The sequence below is a fragment of the Adiantum capillus-veneris genome, chromosome 23 (assembly GCF_014529385.1).
Source record: "Adiantum capillus-veneris isolate H3 chromosome 23, ASM1452938v2, whole genome shotgun sequence".
In the NCBI taxonomy this organism is placed as follows: domain Eukaryota; kingdom Viridiplantae; phylum Streptophyta; class Polypodiopsida; order Polypodiales; family Pteridaceae; genus Adiantum; species Adiantum capillus-veneris.
The window spans coordinates 66210795-66229450 of NC_140953.1; positions in this window are offsets into that span (position 1 = coordinate 66210795).

Consider the following 18656-nt stretch of genomic DNA (forward strand, 5'->3'; position numbering starts at 1 on the left):
GCAGAAGCGGAACAGCATCAGTTAGCCAGAGATAGACAACAAAAAGAAATGGAGGAGTTAGGTGATCTACTCACCAAACTATCTGATGCCTACAAAGCAAAAGACGAGCAGCTGACAGAAGTTATGAATGAACTTCTTACGACATCTTTGTCACCTCAAAAAATTCAGGTATAGCTAGATGTTTCCAATGCTTCTCTGTAGTATTCTGAACATTGGATCAATGATCATGCAATTTTCTTACGGTAAATCAGAGAAAATCCAGCCGTGGCCTTGATCAAAGGAACTGACGAAGTGTACAATGCACTCGAGAAGAAAAACAAAGACCTTGAATTGGAATTAGAGCTAGAACAATCACAGCACAGGGACCTGGCACTGATGCGGATTCAAAGAGAGGAGGAGCTTCTAAAGGAGATAGCAGAACTAAAGCGAATTAATCAACTCCTCAGAGATGGGAAACCAGACATGCAGGAAGACACAGGCACTTCAGAGCCGCCACACATTGATATATCCTAGGTCTTGTTTGCTGAGTTTGAGACACGGTCCACACCAGAGCCGATTTGTGATTAAGATTTTTAGATTAACATCATGGATAAAGACACAGTGCCAATGGTCCAGCTACCAAAAGCTGAAGAAGACGCACTAAAGGAGAAGATCACCCTAGAGGTGGATGAGCAATGGAAAGGCGCAATGGATTGAGAGTTGAGAGTTTTACACTCTGTCAACGTCACTCAACTCACTCCCAATCAGATCAACCCTCAATGGCATCAACAATCCCTATCGTACCCTCTCATCAAAGTGGAATTATTACAGGTGAAAGAAAGGCTGTACAAAGATATGCAAGAAGATGGCGCAGATAAAGACCACCCAAAGTGGAGGTTAAGCTGGCTGAACAAGAATCCGAGATACCTGATTCTGTTCACAAGAGCACATGCAGCCCTTCGAAGAGATCCAACCTTCTATCCTGTACCCAGAGTAAGAACATGGCAAGCGCATGAAGCACTGCAAAAGAAGAGGCCAACTTGGCTTAACTTCCCCAGGCTACCAGCTCTAGAGAGAGGCCAAGCGACAGAGGATTACATGGTGAAAACCCTAATGGGCGGCATGTCTTTCTCAAGAGTCTACCAGACCTCTCGTGCACCATGTTATGTAAGATCTGTAGAATGTTGCTAACATGTATACAAGTTTTTAATGAGTTTGAGCAAACAGGAGCCCCATGGCTATCATTCTTGGAAGGAAACAAAGGCTATTGTTGATCTGAGTGAGCAACCTTCAGAAGAAGTCCTTTACAGATTCTATGCCAGATGTATGTTCTTGCCATTGAATAATATGTTGGCCTTTGAAGAATCTTTCTGCACTAGATTCTTCACCTGGAGAACGAAGATATTTGCGACGGTGATCAGCAACCTAACATCCAGGTTTGTAGGCTACTCAGCAGTGGAGTTAAAGAATAAGGTAACAATGCAATTTCTGAAGGTAACACGGACACCATTTTTCGGAGTTCTCTTTGTAAAAGATTTATTATTTTGATAAATTGGGAATATTGTAACTCCTATTTTCTCGGATAAACTCTGTAATTAATGAGTCGGTCGGGGCTACAACCTTCCACATTGTATCAGCCAATCATTACCCAGCTTTGGTAGAACTCTAGATATTAGTTTTGACCACCTAAAAACCTTGGCTAAGGTATAAAAGCCAATTTTTGTAAGTTTTTTATAAGTTTTTGGATAAGAAATACACAGCGTGAGCTAACGACGTTCACTTCTCTCCTTCTTGTGCTTCCTACTCCCTCTTCGGTTGTCACATTGCGATTGCGTTTGTTGCATTGCAACCGCAGGTAAGAACTCGACGCATTGACGTAAGCCATTCACAGTATTTCATAGCTTTTGGCGTCGCCGACCCGCGGCCTAATTTCATCATAACTAGGAATTTACACTTCTAAATCAAAAACTCAGCATAGGCGGGATATTGGCGCATCATTGCTAAGCATTTAGATGCATTCTGGGTCGAAAACGACTAGGTCAAAAATCCACTGCTGTCAATAATCGCAATTTTGGAACTTGACCTAAAGTGGGGTTTGAAACCATAAGCATGTGTGCTTAGGTCTTATAAACTTGTCCTAGAAGTTTCGCTACGTTTGGATGTCATTAGATGCTGTAACGAATGTGATTTGCTTGCCGATGAGCGATTGGCTTTTGGTGATTTCAGTCACTTGAGTGTAGGTTGAGTTAGATGCGAGTTGTTAGTTGTTTTCCAACAGATTAGCAATCTCTTGTAGCCTCTATGCACTAGTCAAGTCAGCTTCATCCCATGGTTTGATAAATTAATCGTGGTTCTCACTATTACTGCAATAAGATAGATGGTGAGGTTAGACATGCGTCCCACAAATGGTTATAGGTTGAAGAAATATTGCAAGGGATGTGGCCATTGTTTTTTTTTGGGACATTGACCTTGAAATATTACTCAAGGTTTTGGCGAGAAAATGAACCTAGATTTATGAATTTGGTGAGCAAAATATTTTAAAATTAAATTTATCATTTTTCAAAAAAATTAATTTAGACCTTAATTGGTCGTTTTTTTCAATATCACATGTAAGGATAAAAGGAACATCTCTTACAACTTTTATATAACAGAAAGAAGTGATTTAAGTAGTGCCACCTAGACTTTTCAAATAAGTATCAATGTCACAACACACCTTATATGTACTAGGGTTTTGCTAGGAGACAACATCTTGTTGAGTAGGGTAAGGTCTTTGAGATCTAGATGAAAACGAAATGAAGAAGTGTGAAGATCTTAGACCCCCTACATAAAATCTAGTTAAGCAAACCTGCTTGGCCCTCAATCTCCCCTACCATCAAGTTCTTCAGTGGGTATATCTTTGGCGACTAGCTACCCCAAAATACAAAACCTTATAGCAAAGTCTAGCAAAAATCATCTTAAGGTCTACACCAATGAGAGCCAATAAAATGCTCAAAATCTTCAAGATTCGCCAAAGTGGCAATTTTTAGCCAAAAAAAAATACATCGGTGTCATGTGGCTCCAGATGCAAATAGTCTCTTGGTTGAGCATAAATGCTCGACCTAGAAGGTGGGCAATGATGATAGACAACTTTCTGCGTGTATAGAGTAGTGTGTATATGCATGGACATGTGTACAAATAAATGTGAATACATGCATTTGGAGGCTTCACAATGTGATGGGTTTCAAACATGGTGCAATTTGTACACATTGTAAAGCTTGTGTGTCAGCGACACGACCATGTACATGCCTTAGATATGGTTCCAACTAGATTCTTTTAGATCTAGGGAATGTGGTTGATCTTTCTAGAATGTGAATAATGCAAGTGGGAAGTGTGGGCACTCTCATCCCACCCTAGAAGTTTGACACATGCAGTAGCTATCTATTTGTGGTGTCTAAAATGCAGAGATGCATGAATCGCGTTGAAAGTTATCAAAATAAGAATTTTCATATGTGGAAATAAACTTTGGGTATCAAGAACCAAGCCTACACAATCTAATGGATTTTGGAATCTGTTTGGTAATTTGTTTTGCGAAAAATGCTCGCCAGAGTCAAAATGGGCCAAAATTGGCCCTAAAAAGCTTTAAAAGTGTCAAAATGGTGTGAAAAGGTTAAAAATTGCCACATCACTCACCACTCTATGTGGAGGAGAAAGTTGGTTTTTTACAGGTGGTCTTATGAAGTCTTGTCTTGCTTGCGTCCTATTTTCAAGTGCGTGAAGGAGTGAATGAGAGTTTCTTTCTTCAATTTTGCACTTGGGAGAGTCTATGGAAGTTTTGAGGCTTTCATGGATGTGTGTGTGCAAGGAAATGAGGGAAGAAGGTGCAACTTTTTGCAAGACTATATGACCCTATATCAGTGCCACTAAGGTTGAGGCTACACCAAAGAGTTAACAAAGTGGAGTTTGGTGAAGGTTATGTGTAAATAGATCATGCACAAATAACTAAATACTCCCTAGCTTGAACAATAGCCAAAATATTAATTTTGAAAATTACTAATTAGCCTTGCAAAAAGATTTGAAACATAATAGAATGTGAACATAAACCACATCTAGGTGAAAATAATGAAACATTTTCACGGTGACTAGGTATCTGCTGATTTTTGGTCACTGAAATTGTTCATGATATGGAATGCTTGAAATGGTCTAACAAAAAAATTTGACCAGCATATAAGGACTTTGTCACGACACATAATGAAGAAAAAGCTGCTAGTGTCAATCCCAAAGACTCATTGTGGAATATGTCTTAGATAGAGATGCCTATAAAGGTGACATCCGTCAAGTACAAAAAGCACCCGTTGGAAAGGAGGAAGGGGGCTACACACCCAGAACACGAAATGTGTGTCTCTCTAACATTAAGGTAAACATAGCACCCCAAGCACCCCAATCCATTGGGATTCACCTTCAAAATCCATGAAAATTCACTTGTACACGCTCAATTTGCCACGTCAATATGCACACACATTCTGGTACAACCAAAATTGGTCGATCATAGATGATGGCATGGGAAGGTATATGCAGGCTTGCAGATGCAGGGCAAAGGGCTAGAGCAGCTATAAAGATCCCACGTAGACAGGTAGCAATGGATATGTATGGCTGATGTGGTTTATATGCCAAGAAAGCCACCAAAAAGGACTAATTTGGGTAGCAGATGAAAGAGGTTCAAGGTGCAATCTTTGGACCTAGAAATGTAGAGATTGAGGTGTTGAAGGAGCAGGGCCAGACAACTCATCAAACCGAGCTACAGAGCCCAAGATATTTGAGTTTGAATGTGCAGTGCATTGTGGATCTAAGCCGGATAGGGCAGGTGGAGCCCGATGATCCAAGCCAGTTTGGAGATGTGGGTGTATAGGGCCTAATTTATGGAGTCTAGTGGTCTTTTCAAATCGGCAATGTGAGTCCCAGGTGTTAAGTTATTAGCAGTCAAAGTTTTGCCAGGGGCCAGGTTGATGTCCACTTGACTGCATTGGGAATCGGTCCATTGAGCATTTTTTTGGATTTGACAAGGTTTTGGAAGGTATAATACTTCATATGGAGATGGAAAGAAGTCACTGCTTGTCAAAAGAAGCTCAAAGCGGAAAATTATAGAAGTTGAAAGTCAGGGTGCGGTTGCTCAAGTTTGGCTAGAGATGGTTTTCTCATGTATTTGAGGCCTTGGTTAAAGGTCATCCCAAATTCCAGATAAGGCGGGGGTTATGCGGCTTGAAGATGGAGGCAAGGAGTTTTGGTCGGCCTTGATGGCTCAGCAATCGGAGCATGGTGCAACAGTTGGCAAGCAAGGAAAAAAGGCCCAAAAAAATTGCAATGCTTGGGGGTTTTTTTGGAAAAGAGACAAACTTTTTGGCGGTTTGGAAGGCGATTACCAGGGCACCACGTGGCAAGGTATTGAGACCATATGTGGAGCTTGAGGCCCTTGGCGGAGTCATTATAGACTTCAGCAAGTCCCTCTAAGTGAATGTACAAAGGGAGAGGGAGCTCCCCCTCCATTTGGTATGGCGGGGCTTGCCGGTGGCGCTCCAGGCGCTACGCGGGGCGGCCTTGGTGGTGTTTGTGGTTTGAGTGGATGGCATGGGTAGCAGCCCATTGTGGGTTGATGTTCGACACTATCGACGGCGCGGTGCGCAGATGATGATGTGGCACAATGTCCGCTAGGACCGGGTTCACATGTCGCCAATCGTTATCAGGCAAAGGGCCCCCCTCCCCCCACTAGCGATGTCACTAGTGCCATGAGGGGGTGTCCCACGATAGCTGGCAGAGAGGGAGAAAGAGGGCAGTTCCAAGGCAATGAGAGGAAGAGATCCTTAGGGGGTGCCATATGCCAAAAGGGTCCAAAGGGCGAGTAAAGCAGGCAGAAAACCAGTGTGAGGTGTCCACCATGCAAGGTTTTCAAAAAGGAAGAGACCAAGTGTATGCAAATAATTTTTAAAAATGCTATAAGGAGCTGAAGTTGAATGCACAAGCTTGGAAGCTCTCATTTTTTTTCTTTTTTTGGACTTAGCCAACCCCTATAAAAGGAAGTGAACATGATTTTGAAAGGGCTTTCTTTTGCCATTATACTCTTTAGCCGAGGATTGTGCCGGCTCAAGGCTTTTTTTGTATGATTGTGTTGGTGATAGAGGAATCCAGCATTGCTGTCTCTTGGTGTTGATTCCCCCTTCTCTTCTTTGCTTATGCGCGTGTGTTTTCGGGTGTGCATCGGCGTGTGTGCCCCCTCGAGGTTTGTCGTGCAAAGAGAGATAGAGAGAAGTTATGTGCATATGGAAGGATGTGAATTGGGTAGGGCAAAATGATTGGGGCAGAATGATTGGGTTTGTTTGATATGTTGCAGAGCATGTGTGCGTAAGGTCGTGCGCAGGCGGTGATATGCTTGCGGATGGTGTTGAGTTATGAAGGTGAAATCTAGTGGATTGGGGCGCTGTGTCAAACCTGGGCTATAGTGAGGAATTGTGTTGTGTGCTGGGTGTGTTCCCCTTTCCCCCTCTCCATCTTCTAGTGCCCCCACTGCGGAGCTATTTGATGCTCCTATTTGAGGTTTAAAGCAAGGTTTTGTAGCCGACGAAGCGGTTGGCTGACAGTCGAGGTGTTCGATGGTCGAGTTTGAACCTGGCAAAGATGGTGGAGCCAAGTTTTGGCCCCATATTTATAGGTGTTGAATATCCCGAGGATTGGTTAGCAGATTTTGAGTTATGACTGATGTCGATGCGGAAAAGCTGCAGAGACGGTGCCTCTCTTGATGCGTGGATGATCCAAGATTTGGTTTGATGGTTTAAAGAGGAGTAATCAAAATCATGGCAGGAGTTGCAAAATTAGTTTTTGGAGCAGTTTTGAGAGGTGATTACTGCAGAGAAAGCTGGTGCAAAGCTAAAGGCGGTACGCCAAGACACAAGTAAAGATTTTTCCATTTTTCTTGAACAATTTGAATCTTGTTGGAAGCAGTTAGAGGTTGTTGCTAGGGTAAAAAGCAATCAGTATTTGAAGCTGTCAAAGTTTCTGGAGTGCTTGCATCCGAGCATTAGAGAAAAGGTGGAAGACACTGCAGATACATATGAGGACGTGGTCTATCTGGCCAAGATGAAGAGCCAAAAGGTAAAGTGGAAGCTATAATTGGGCGTGTTGAAGCCTGTAGATTATGTGCCTGTGTTGCGGCGATAGAGCAGAATGTTCTTTGGTCCAAACGACCAAAGGCGGTTCCAGTTGTTTGAAGGGTAGAGCCTATGGAGGTAATGCCTATGGTTGGTTGTGTTCCTTGGAGATTTCCAGTTTGTGATATACATGTGTCGAGGCTGGATGAGCTTGTCAAAAGAGGAGAAGCTCCATGTTGAAGCATTATGCAAGTTATAATACTTTCCAAATGAAATGTTTAAAAGTCATAAAAAAGAGTAAAAACTTGAAATTGTCCAACCTTTTCACCCATTTGGTGCTAATTGTTGCAAAATCTAGAAGTTTGAAATGGTATTGAGGCTTAAAAACCTTTTTAAGACCATCTCATAGTCATGGCAGCAAAGTTAAGCCCGGATCATAGCCATAGATTTTGATATGTTTACAAGTATCCTCAGTACCTTGCAAGCCCATTGGCTTGGCTCATGCCAAAACCCATTTTATGACCATGCATATACATTGCAAAGCCTCCCTAAGTCCGTATGCTAATAGCATATGCTAGACTTTGAAAGGTACTATTCCACAATCATAAAATTGGAAGCCTTGCTTCAAATGGTGCAGTTTAGTGCACCCACCTCTCATCGGTGATCACCAGCCCTAGAGCATAAACCTAAGGGATCCACGAACCTGGCCCATAACCCAAAACAAATAATAAAAAGGATGACTCTCAAAGTTACCACTAATAGGCATTGTTTAGAGGATTGCTCTACTCAAAAATTGGATTTGGAGGTGGAGGAACATGGATTGTGATCCATGTTCCACCCCCTTTTTGGATTGTAATTAGATGGGCCAATTTTGTCTATTGTGGGGAACTCACTAGTGAAATATTTTTGAATTTGGAGTATTTTTGTTGCCCTAATGGACCCCTAATAATTTGCAAATTTCTTAGCTTGATTTGATTTCTGTGGTTTCTCTTGCTTAGTTCAGGTTCATACCTGTGAAAGCTGGTGCATTATGAGGCCCTTGGGTGTTTGTAGCAAGCAAAATATTAGCAGCCCATTCTAGGTCACAGTTACGCTCTCTCTCTCTCTCTCTCTCTCTCTCTTTCCTTGTCTCTCACATGGACTGAGATCACTTAGATCTCATCAAACATGACTTGATTCAGTTAGACACTAGGAGGACATGGATACATCCAATGCGTGTGCTTGGCACAAAGATGGATTTCTACAGAGAGCATCTCCCTGAGCTTACAGAGGATGGTTTTGTGATCAGACCCACCTACATGGACGGTCATCTATCCCATGGATTACGAGGTGCTAGGAGATATGTGCACATTGTCACATCAGTTAGAGATTGAGACTAGTAGACTTAGAGGAGATATGTGCACATTCTCACATCAGCACATTGTCACATCAGTTAGAGATTGAGACTAGTATAGCTATGCCATATAGAGCCAGAGATAGAGCTACACCACATCTGTGACTGCCCAGTCTACTATGAGATATGAGGCCATTTCCACTACCTATTTAGAGAGAATTTTGGACCACTCACCAAATTTATGAGGTATCAAGATCAGAGATTCCTTGAGCTATTTTTATTGGAGTTGCACAGACATAGGTAGAGCCTCTTGAGGAGACCAAAGAGTAGGAGACACTCATAGAGGGAGATCACTGGATTTTTTAGACTGCATATGAGACATTTAGATGAGGAGGCATCACAACAAATTTCAGAGTCCACCTGTACCAGAGGTACACTAGCTGACAGGGCCATTGAACTTGGGACATCCAGACGCCCACGATAGCGACGGTCATCGAGACATCGATGTAAGCTGCATCAGAGGGTTGCACTATTCTAGTGAGACATGGGAGACACCCAATCAAAGTACTCTAAGGAGGACATTGATGAGCTACTCTAAAGACTAATGTTGGATATCATAAGATAGGATCTTGATTCCAGCATCTTAGCCTTTCATTTCATTTCATTTCATCCCATTCCGTCTTGTTCCATTTCAATTTAGCTCAATCAGTTTCAATTTTTCAATTTTCAGTTTGTCAGTACATTGTATCAGATTCACCATTTGTAAACTCTTTTGTCTCATAGGTGACTTTGGCCTTTTGAAGACATTAATATATCATTTCATTTCCTTTTCATTTCATTTCTCTCTCTCTGGCTCTGACAAATGCAAATGAACTCTATCTTCCCCCAATTTGCCTCTATGTGCTCGACATACCACCTATGGCTCAGAGAGTTCTTCATTTGGATGCCAAGTTGCTAATTGCCCTCGATTTTGCAATTTCAGTCCGCGTCGTAAGTTGGCCCAAAATTAACTTGTGCCAAAACCTTCCAAACTTGTCGGACTTAATGCTCTTGCTTTGTAGATTTGGTGTTTGCTTTTAGAACTTCATTCCAACATTTTTGGCTCAGTTTATTAACTTTTGATGCTTATTATATTAAAAAAGAAAGAAAATTACTAAAAATGAATATTACTTGAACAAACATTAGCCAAATTTATTTCATACATTCATATATACATACTCTCACTCTAGGCATCATGTATATCACAAGTTGTTGTTATAGCTCATTATTATGCTTGATAAGTGTTAAATCCTACTAAAAAGCAACAAAAAAGAAAAACTTAAGGGACAAAACACGTTGATGGAGCAAAGATATCGTGCGCACACTCACACACCCAGACAACTCAACACCACATAAGGAATTTACTTAAATTCCAACCCACACACACCGCCACTCAAGAGCTCAATATATACTACCCACAAGCTCAATTAAAACTCCAAACACCTCGATCTACAAGCCCTTGCCTGCCCGCAGACACTACAAGGTGAGTCGAGTTGATCAACATTTGAAATCACACTTGATGGTGACCAAAATATACAAGAAAAACCATAAGAAACCCAAAAAATCCAGCCACAAAATTCATCCCTCAAACCATTGCAAAGATTTCACCTAACTCAACTCTGTTGGACTCTTTGGAGTAGCGCCAACCCTAATGGCACCGATACAGGGCCACATAGTCTTCGAGAAAAATGCACCTTCTTCCCTCACTTCCTCACACACACACATACATGGAAACCTTAGAACTTCCATAGACTCTCCCAAGTGCAAAATTGAAGAGAGAAAGATCTCATTCACTCCTCCACACACTCGAAAACAGGACGCAAACGCGACGGGACTGCACTAGACCACCTGTAGGAACCCTGCTTCCTCCCACACACACAGAGGTGAAAGTACCGAGTAATAGTTTCAATATTTTTTCTTCAGCTTGAGCACTCACGCCAGCATGACTGATGTGGCAATTCAAAGCCTTTTCACACCTTTTTTGACCATTTTTTACCTTTTTTGGACCAGTTTTGGCCAATTTTGATCTTGGCATGCATTTTTCGCGGTAAAAACCCCAATTGGACTCCAAATTTCACCAAAGTTTGTATGCTTGATCCTTGATAGCCAAAGACCTCTGTCACATCCCCAAATTCTATTTTTGACCACTTCTAGGGCGGTGCACGCATCACCGTAGATTAGGCACCATAAATAGATAGTTACTGCATGTGCCAAACTTCTCGGGCGGAAACTTCTCGGGCGGGATGAGAGTGCCCACACTTCCCACTCGAATTATTGACATTCTAGAAAGCTCAATAACATTTCCTAGAGCCAAAAGAAGCCACCAAGAACCATATCCAAGGCCTCGATACCCTATCCAGGCATGTACATGTGCCCGACACTGGCACGCGAACCAGACTATTCACAATATGTACACGTTGCATCTTTTTAAAAACTTGAAACCGCTTTGCAAATTTCCCAATTTCACATATTTACATCTTTTTGTACGTATGACCATGCATAAATACGCTACTTTGTACGTGCCAAAAGTGGTCTATCAGCATTGCCCACCCTCTAGGTAGAGCATTTATGCTCAACCAAGAGACTATTTGCATCTGGAACCCCATCCCTCCCAAAATATTTCTTCAATCTATAACCATTTATTCTATAGCACAAACGTTCCTCTAACAATTTTTCCGACTCATATGTGCCATTAGGAAATACATGCTTCACTCTGTATGGACCCAACCATTTGTTTCTCAACTTCTTTTGCAAAGTAAAATCCAAGCGAGAGTCATACTTCATCACCATATCTCCGTTTGTAATCTCTTTCTGTGGCAGCCTCTTATTCATTTTCTCCATCCTTGTCTCTGCTTGTTGAAGATAATAATCACTGGCTTTCTCTCTACTCATTCGAAACAACTCTAGAGAAAGAATTCTTTCCTGCAGCTTGTCATTATGCAAACCTTGCATTTTGAAAAACAACTTCAAGGCATCCAACTGCACCTGTATGGGCATAAGAGCTTCCTTTCCATAAACAAGCTCATATGGTGTAAACTATGTCGACACTCCATACGCAGTTCTATAAGCCCACAAACACTTTTCCAAGTCCAAGTCCCACTCTTTAGGATGCTCTCTAGCATACTTTGATAGCATCTTCACAATTTGACCATTGCAATTTTCAACCAGCCCATTGCATTGTGGCTAGTAAGGAGAAGAATGCCTATGTTGAATTTTCAATTTCCCCATGAGAGCAGCAAGAAGTTTTCCCCTAAACCCTGGTCCACGATCAAAAATGATAACCATAGGAGCTCCAAACCTGCAACACACTTGTTTATACAAAAAAGAGGCTACTCTTCTTTTTGTTACATCTTTTACTGCTCTTGCCTCTACCCATTTTGTCAAATAGTCCACAGCCACAAGGATATACCTTTTGCCATTGTTGGTTCTAGGCATTGGACCTACAGCATCATCCACGCCCCATTTTGCAAATGCATCAAAAGAAATTATAGCTTTTTGAAGCTCAGCCAAAAGCTTTTGATTTGCAAACACTTGGCATTCATGGCATGACTTGCACCAAAAATAAGCATCTCTCATCATAGAGGGCCAAAAATAACCTGCTCTCAAAATACAAAAGACAATCTGATCCTTGCCTTGATGGCCTGTTTCTTCATGGCAGTGCTCCAAAATCAAGCCTATCTCTTCTTTGTACTGCACTTTTCTCAAAATTCTATCCTTGCCACCATAAAGCATGAGATCCTCACCTACCAATGTGTAGTTTCTTGCTTTTGCACTATTCTCTTATGCCGAACCTTTGACATGCCCTCTGAACATTTCCATTTACCAAGAAAAACTTTTACATCTTGCAATGATTCCCTTCCTGCATATAAGGCTTCCTTGACCTTTAAAGGAGCTACCAAGGCATCCAACTAGTCCCTAGCCAACTCATCAACTTCTTTATTCTGCTCATGAGGGACATGCTTAAACTGTATCTTCTAAAACACATGCAAAAGCTTCTCGATTCCATAGAACCACTTCTTCAAATTGTCTTTCTTAACATTCCACAAACCAAACAACTGATTCATGAGTAGCAGCGCATCCCCTTTTGCAATGACCCTCTTCAAGCCAAACTCAACACACTGCTTCAACCCAAGGAAAAGCGTGAGATACTTGGCCCCATTATTACTTTTAGATTCATCAAGATTGTAAGTTCTAGAAAAGATTGCATCACCTTTTGGGTTCTTAATGATTACCCCACCACTTGCCTTTTGAAGAACTTTCCTGTATGCACCATCAAACATCATTGTATACGCATTCGTAATATCTACTTCCTCTTCATGATCATCCTTGTCAACCCTTGGCTTAGATGGCTCCCTTTCCTTGTGTATCACTATGTCCGCCAGGTGAGTGTTAACAGAATGATCCACAACAAAATAGACAAGATGAGCACACGAATAAAATTCTTAGCTCGATATTGACTAAAGTGGTTAGTTCAGGACAAATTGATTTGGAAATGAATCTACATGCTGCTCTATGGGCTTATAGAGTTTCATTCAAGACAGCTTTAAATGCTACACCCTTTAACCTTGTTTATGGTCTTGATGCCATACTACCAATAGAATTTCTATTGCCAACAATAAGGGTAGTTAAATATCTTGAGTGGATCGAACACAAATTTTTAGAGAGTCATGAATATTTAGAAGATCTTGTTGAACAAAGGCTAACAGCAGTAGCTCACATCTATGCACAAAACCGAAAGCAAAAACACAAATTTTTTATTCACATCTAGTCACAAAAATCTTCAAAAGAGGGGACCTAGTTTTAGTTTATTTCCTTAAGCAACACATTCCCAAATGCAAGAAAAAGGGAAATGGACCGTTCGTCATTGAAGATGTATCTCCAAGTGGAGCGGTTAAGTTGTCCACTATAGATGGTGGATTAGTGGATGCCGCTTAAATAAGTACCATTTGCCACCACTAACCAATGATTTGCTAGAAAAAATACGCACAGCAAAGCAGAGAAAGATTAAACAACAGTAGGTTATTGATGAAGCTCAAGAGGAAGCTCAACTTTGAGTACTCAAAAGGAAATCTACTTTCAGGAATCAATAAACACCTATCTTCATCAACACTTTGGAACCAAATGAAAGACTATGGGAATCACAGAATGATGCAGTATCAATGAATGATGAATGGTTGGATGGAATTGACCTTCGCATCGCGGTACAAGGGAGTCAGGAAGATTTGGGTACCAAAAGCACAAATCAAGGACAATCCAACTCAAATTTGGGTACCCAAAACTTATCTACCATACTGAAGAAAGTTTCACGTCTAACTACTCAGAGAAAAACATCTTTCAAAAGAGAAACTATCACTAGATGGTTTTGGAAACCAAAGGAGCATTTATCTTCTCCACAAACTGTAAAGCCGATGAATCAAAGGAAAGTTAAATCTCAAAAAACTCCACCACGACAGTTCTATCAACGAAAAACCAAAATACCAATGGAAAGTTAAATCTCAGCATCCGTCATTATTGATACCTACAGCTCAAGAAATCAGTGTGTCAAAGCATTCAAACGGTACAATTAGGCAAAGAGCACATAAATTACAAAATTTGCTATTTAGAAAACATCAACAAGAAACCTCGACCACCGAAACCCTTGAGTTAACTAATCAAGACCCAACTCTTGCACTGCATACTGATTTAAATTCCATTGACCTTCAATGTATGATAGAGCCAACCACGGCTATGCATAAACAAGATTGTTCAACCCATACACACAGTCGTCCCAGAGTACTCCATCTAGGAGGGGTGGAAGGAAACTTCATTAATAAAGGGCAATGTTTGAAGAGGGAGGAAAAGGTTGGATGCTAACGTGTGGTTTTTTTCAAAATTACCTAATGATCCCCTCAAAAATCATCAACAGGGAAATTTCAGCTACTGATAAAATCTCCTCGATGAGTGTAAATAGTGTAAATACTATTAAAAATTACATCAAAAAATAGCCTTTTGTTTATTTTCATTAATTTTTTTTAATATTGGAGCTTAAAAATAGAGAAATCCACCAAAAAGTAATAAAGTTGTGTTTTTTAATGGATTTTCTTAATTGTTAATCTTTTAATTTGCTTTTTTAGTGTATTTTATTATTTTCTTTGATTTTTTCAATAAACAAGTCAAAAAATTAATAATAAATAGCAAATGATCTCAGATAAAGAAAAGAAGATACGATGATGATCATAAGAACAAGACGGACAGGCACAAAAAATTTCAATCAAAATGACAAATGGAAGCAGGAGGCCTATATTAGGCTGTCAAGTCCTGCTTTTGCAAATTCTTGCAGAATAAACTAACGGAGTTCGATTGAGGAAATTTTTTAGTCAAATGTAGATTTCATGGCCTATTAGCACTAACAAGGGAATCAAGAAAAAGTAGTTTGGGAAGTCCGAGTATAAATATCTTATGTAGCCCAAAATCACCTCCTTTCCACAAGTCACTCTTGGAGAAGAGAGTTCTCTACCTTCTTCGCGCGCAATTTTCAGAGTCCACAATCACTCATTTTCAGTGCCGTTTCACATGAGACATGAGGGGTAAGTTCTAAACTCATCAAAGAACATTTCTATGCAGTTGGGTAGCAGGTCTAGGCCCAGGAAAAAAACCTAGAATCCCATATGTGTACGGATGCCTAGAACACAAAAACGACCATAGCAGCCTGTCAGGACAAGACTTGAACTGTAGCATGCCCCTAGATAGTAGAACACTTCTATATCATTAGATGACCATTTGCCAGGGGTCGAGGGGGTCCCCAAGTAAATAATCTAGGTTTTTGCCACATGCCAGAATTGAATTTTGACTCCACGGGCCGCTTATAGACAAGGTCTATACACCATGTAACTAGATGGTTTCAACAAAATAGTCAAGCCAAAGCTCTCTAATAGCAAGAAACATCTCAAAGAATACAAAGCTTCAATTTTGACATACGGAATCAAACTAACTCCTAATGAGCCCAAATTGGACAAGCAGCATCAAGACCATGTAGCGGACAAGGCCATGGCTTCAAAAGTGACTAAACATGTCTACACACCAAGTGGTAACAAAAATCGATGATTTCAGAGTCGACAAGAGCACGAAGTGATGTCGACAAGACCAAATCTTACCAAACTCATTTTAGGACTTGTTTTAGATGTAATGAAGATGTGTAGGTCATAAAATTGTCTTTTTAAGCAAAAAATTCAAATGCTGTAAATAATCGTGATTATTAATTTTTTTGCAATATTGGCTTGAAAATAATCATTTTGCTTCACCTATCACTTGTAGACATCTATCTCATGCCACATGTCAAATATGAGCCCAAAAAGTCCATTAAATCTTAGATTTGTCAAAAAACACACTAAAATCTCTTCAGTCCAAATTTTGAGTTATTTGTCACATTTTTGATCCAAAATCTCCCACATTTCACACAGAGGGTCATAGCATGTTTAGAATCATTTTGCAAGAAAAAATGTTCAATTGATAACAATGTTAATAATCGCGATTATTTACAATTTTTTTCAGAATGAGTCCAAATTTCATCTTTGACCTCATGGGACCAAAGTACATGCCCACCAATCAATTTTGATCAAATTTGGAGCTCAAAACCCCAAAATTCCTTCATATCTATTGTTTTACAATTTGAAGACTAAATTTGGTACCATTTCCACCCTGTACACTCAAATGAGCTCACACTTCACTCAGACTATCTAAATCACGTATTCTTCAAGCCTATGAAGTCAAAAAGGTAAAAATATGAAAAAAGTTCCCTACTGTAAATAATCACGATTATTTACTTTGCTTGCAATTTTTGCCTGGATTGAATGGTTTTGATCTTTACATGTTTTTATGCATCTATGCCTGCTCCAAAATTTATTTGAGGCAAAACGGACATCATTTGCCAGCAATTCAGACATAGGGCCTGTCAGAGCGAAATTTGTGGAATTTTCTAACTTTGATGTTGTATTCTCCTAATAGGTGCAATGCAAGCTGCTGAGAAAGCAAAGAAGAGAATGACCCAAAAAGAAAAGCTGCAAGAGTTACCACCGTATCAGTTGGAGCCCAGTTCTGTGACAACGGCCAAAGTCACCTACCTGTCAAAAGAATAGCTTGAGGAGCACAACACCACAGTCTTCACCGGAAGATTCAAAAGTGAAGATGGAAATCAGGTAGAGTTTCAAAGGCTACTTAAAGAAGTCTATGATGTAGCAGCTAAGCTAGCAACAAGCTAGCAACAAAAGAAGCCAACAAGAGGTTAGTACTTCGGGAATTTTATGATCAAGAACCATGTGGAATAGACTTCCAAAGAGCTTATGAACTATTGTTAACAATAGAAGAGGATGGATTTGCCCAGATCACAGATCAGCAAGGACAGAAGGTTGAAGTAGTCATTAACAAAGGCATAGTGGATGAAGCACTAAAGCTGCCCACTGAAGGTATGACAATGAGAGCCAGAGATAGGAAGACAGTTGGTACATTCACAAAGAGTACAGTTGCCGCCACCTTCTCCGACCTTAACCTAAAGCAAGTATAAGATCCCGCCCGTCTATATCACCAGGACTTCCACTTCCTCGCCAAGAAACCACCAAGACACACTATCCCAAATCATGTTGTTGCAACCACCTTCACACAAGTATTGAATTCAACACCAAGTCAATCAATAGATCATGCTCAGTATGTGCTTACAACACTCAAGACCACAAAGAAGGAAGGAAGAGTAACATACTTGGGAGCTCCAAAAGTCTTGACCCGAATTACATACCATGCTATTGGGATGGCCGATAGCTTTCCGCCAACCCCAGATCATAACACATGGATAATCACAGCTCAGCCCTCTCCACGAGCCACTAGATCAAAGAAGAAACAAATTTATAAATCAGATGAAGAGTCAGCCAAAAGCTCACCTAAAGTCTATAGCAGTGAAGAAAGTTTGGACAATGAGGAAAAAAGGGCACGAAGAGAAGAGAACCTCAACAAAAAAAAGGCAAGGTTTGAAAGAGAAAAAGAATCTTACGAACGAAGTCGACAAGCTGCAGGACAGAATCCAGATTTATGGAGTCCAAGGAATGTCAAGGGTCCTAGAACAAAAAACCTTGAGAAGAAGATCCAAGAAGATCCGAAGGACCTGCTAGAAAATATATATGCGGAAGCCGAAGCCCTGAAGATATAAGAGGCTTTAGAAGCTCAAAGAAAAGCAAGAGTAGAGTCGACTACTCACCAACCACAGCGAGCAGAAGTTGGGAAACCAACTGAACCACAAAAGGAACAGGGTGAGATTTCTCCAAGACCACCTCACCCAATACCGAACAAGAAGATCAACATTTTCCTAGTCCAAGCCCTTCACCAACTAACCAATCAAATGAAGGCGAGAATACAAAAGGAGATGAGAAAAAAGAGGAGGAAGCCAATCAAGAATAGCCCAAGGAAACAACCAAAGATGAGGCTGGACCTTCTAGAGAGCCTCAAGCAGAATGCGTTGGACCTTCTAAAAAGCCTCAAGTAGAATCCAAAGAATAGGAAACAACAAATAAAGCTATCATCCAAGTTAATGAATATGCAAAGTACATGCAGTTGATGATGGAGAAAATGCGAACAACAACTCTTAGTCGTAATGCTAAAGCTCGACAACTTGAACAGGTGATTGATGCTCTCCAAGGCAAGCTTTAAGACAGGATGAATATCATTGAAAATATTGAAGGCGAAATCAAAGATCTCAAGAACAAAGTAGAACAACACCAAAGCGTCAAGGAAAAGCAACAAAGGAAATGGAAGAATTACGGGAGCTCCTCACAAAGCTGTCGGATGCCTGTAAAAGCAAGGACCAACAACTGACTGAAGTAACAAATGGGCTTATGAGCAATACTCAGTCAGTACAAAAGCTCCAAGTATAGTTGAATGTAGCGAATGCCTCTTTCTAATACGTAGAGCAGAGAATCAATGACCAAGCGGAATTTCTAAATCAAATAAGGGAAAACCCAGCAGTAGCTTCACTCAAGGGGACAGATGAAGTTTACAAGACATTGGAAAAGAGAAATAAAGACTTGGAACTTGAGTTAAATCTGAAACAAGAACAAAGAAGAGACCTCTCCCTAATGCGTATGCAAAGGGAAGAGCAGTTGCTTAAAGAGATAGAGGAATTAAAGAAAGCCAATCAGTTGCTGAGAGAAGCGAATGTGGAAACTCAG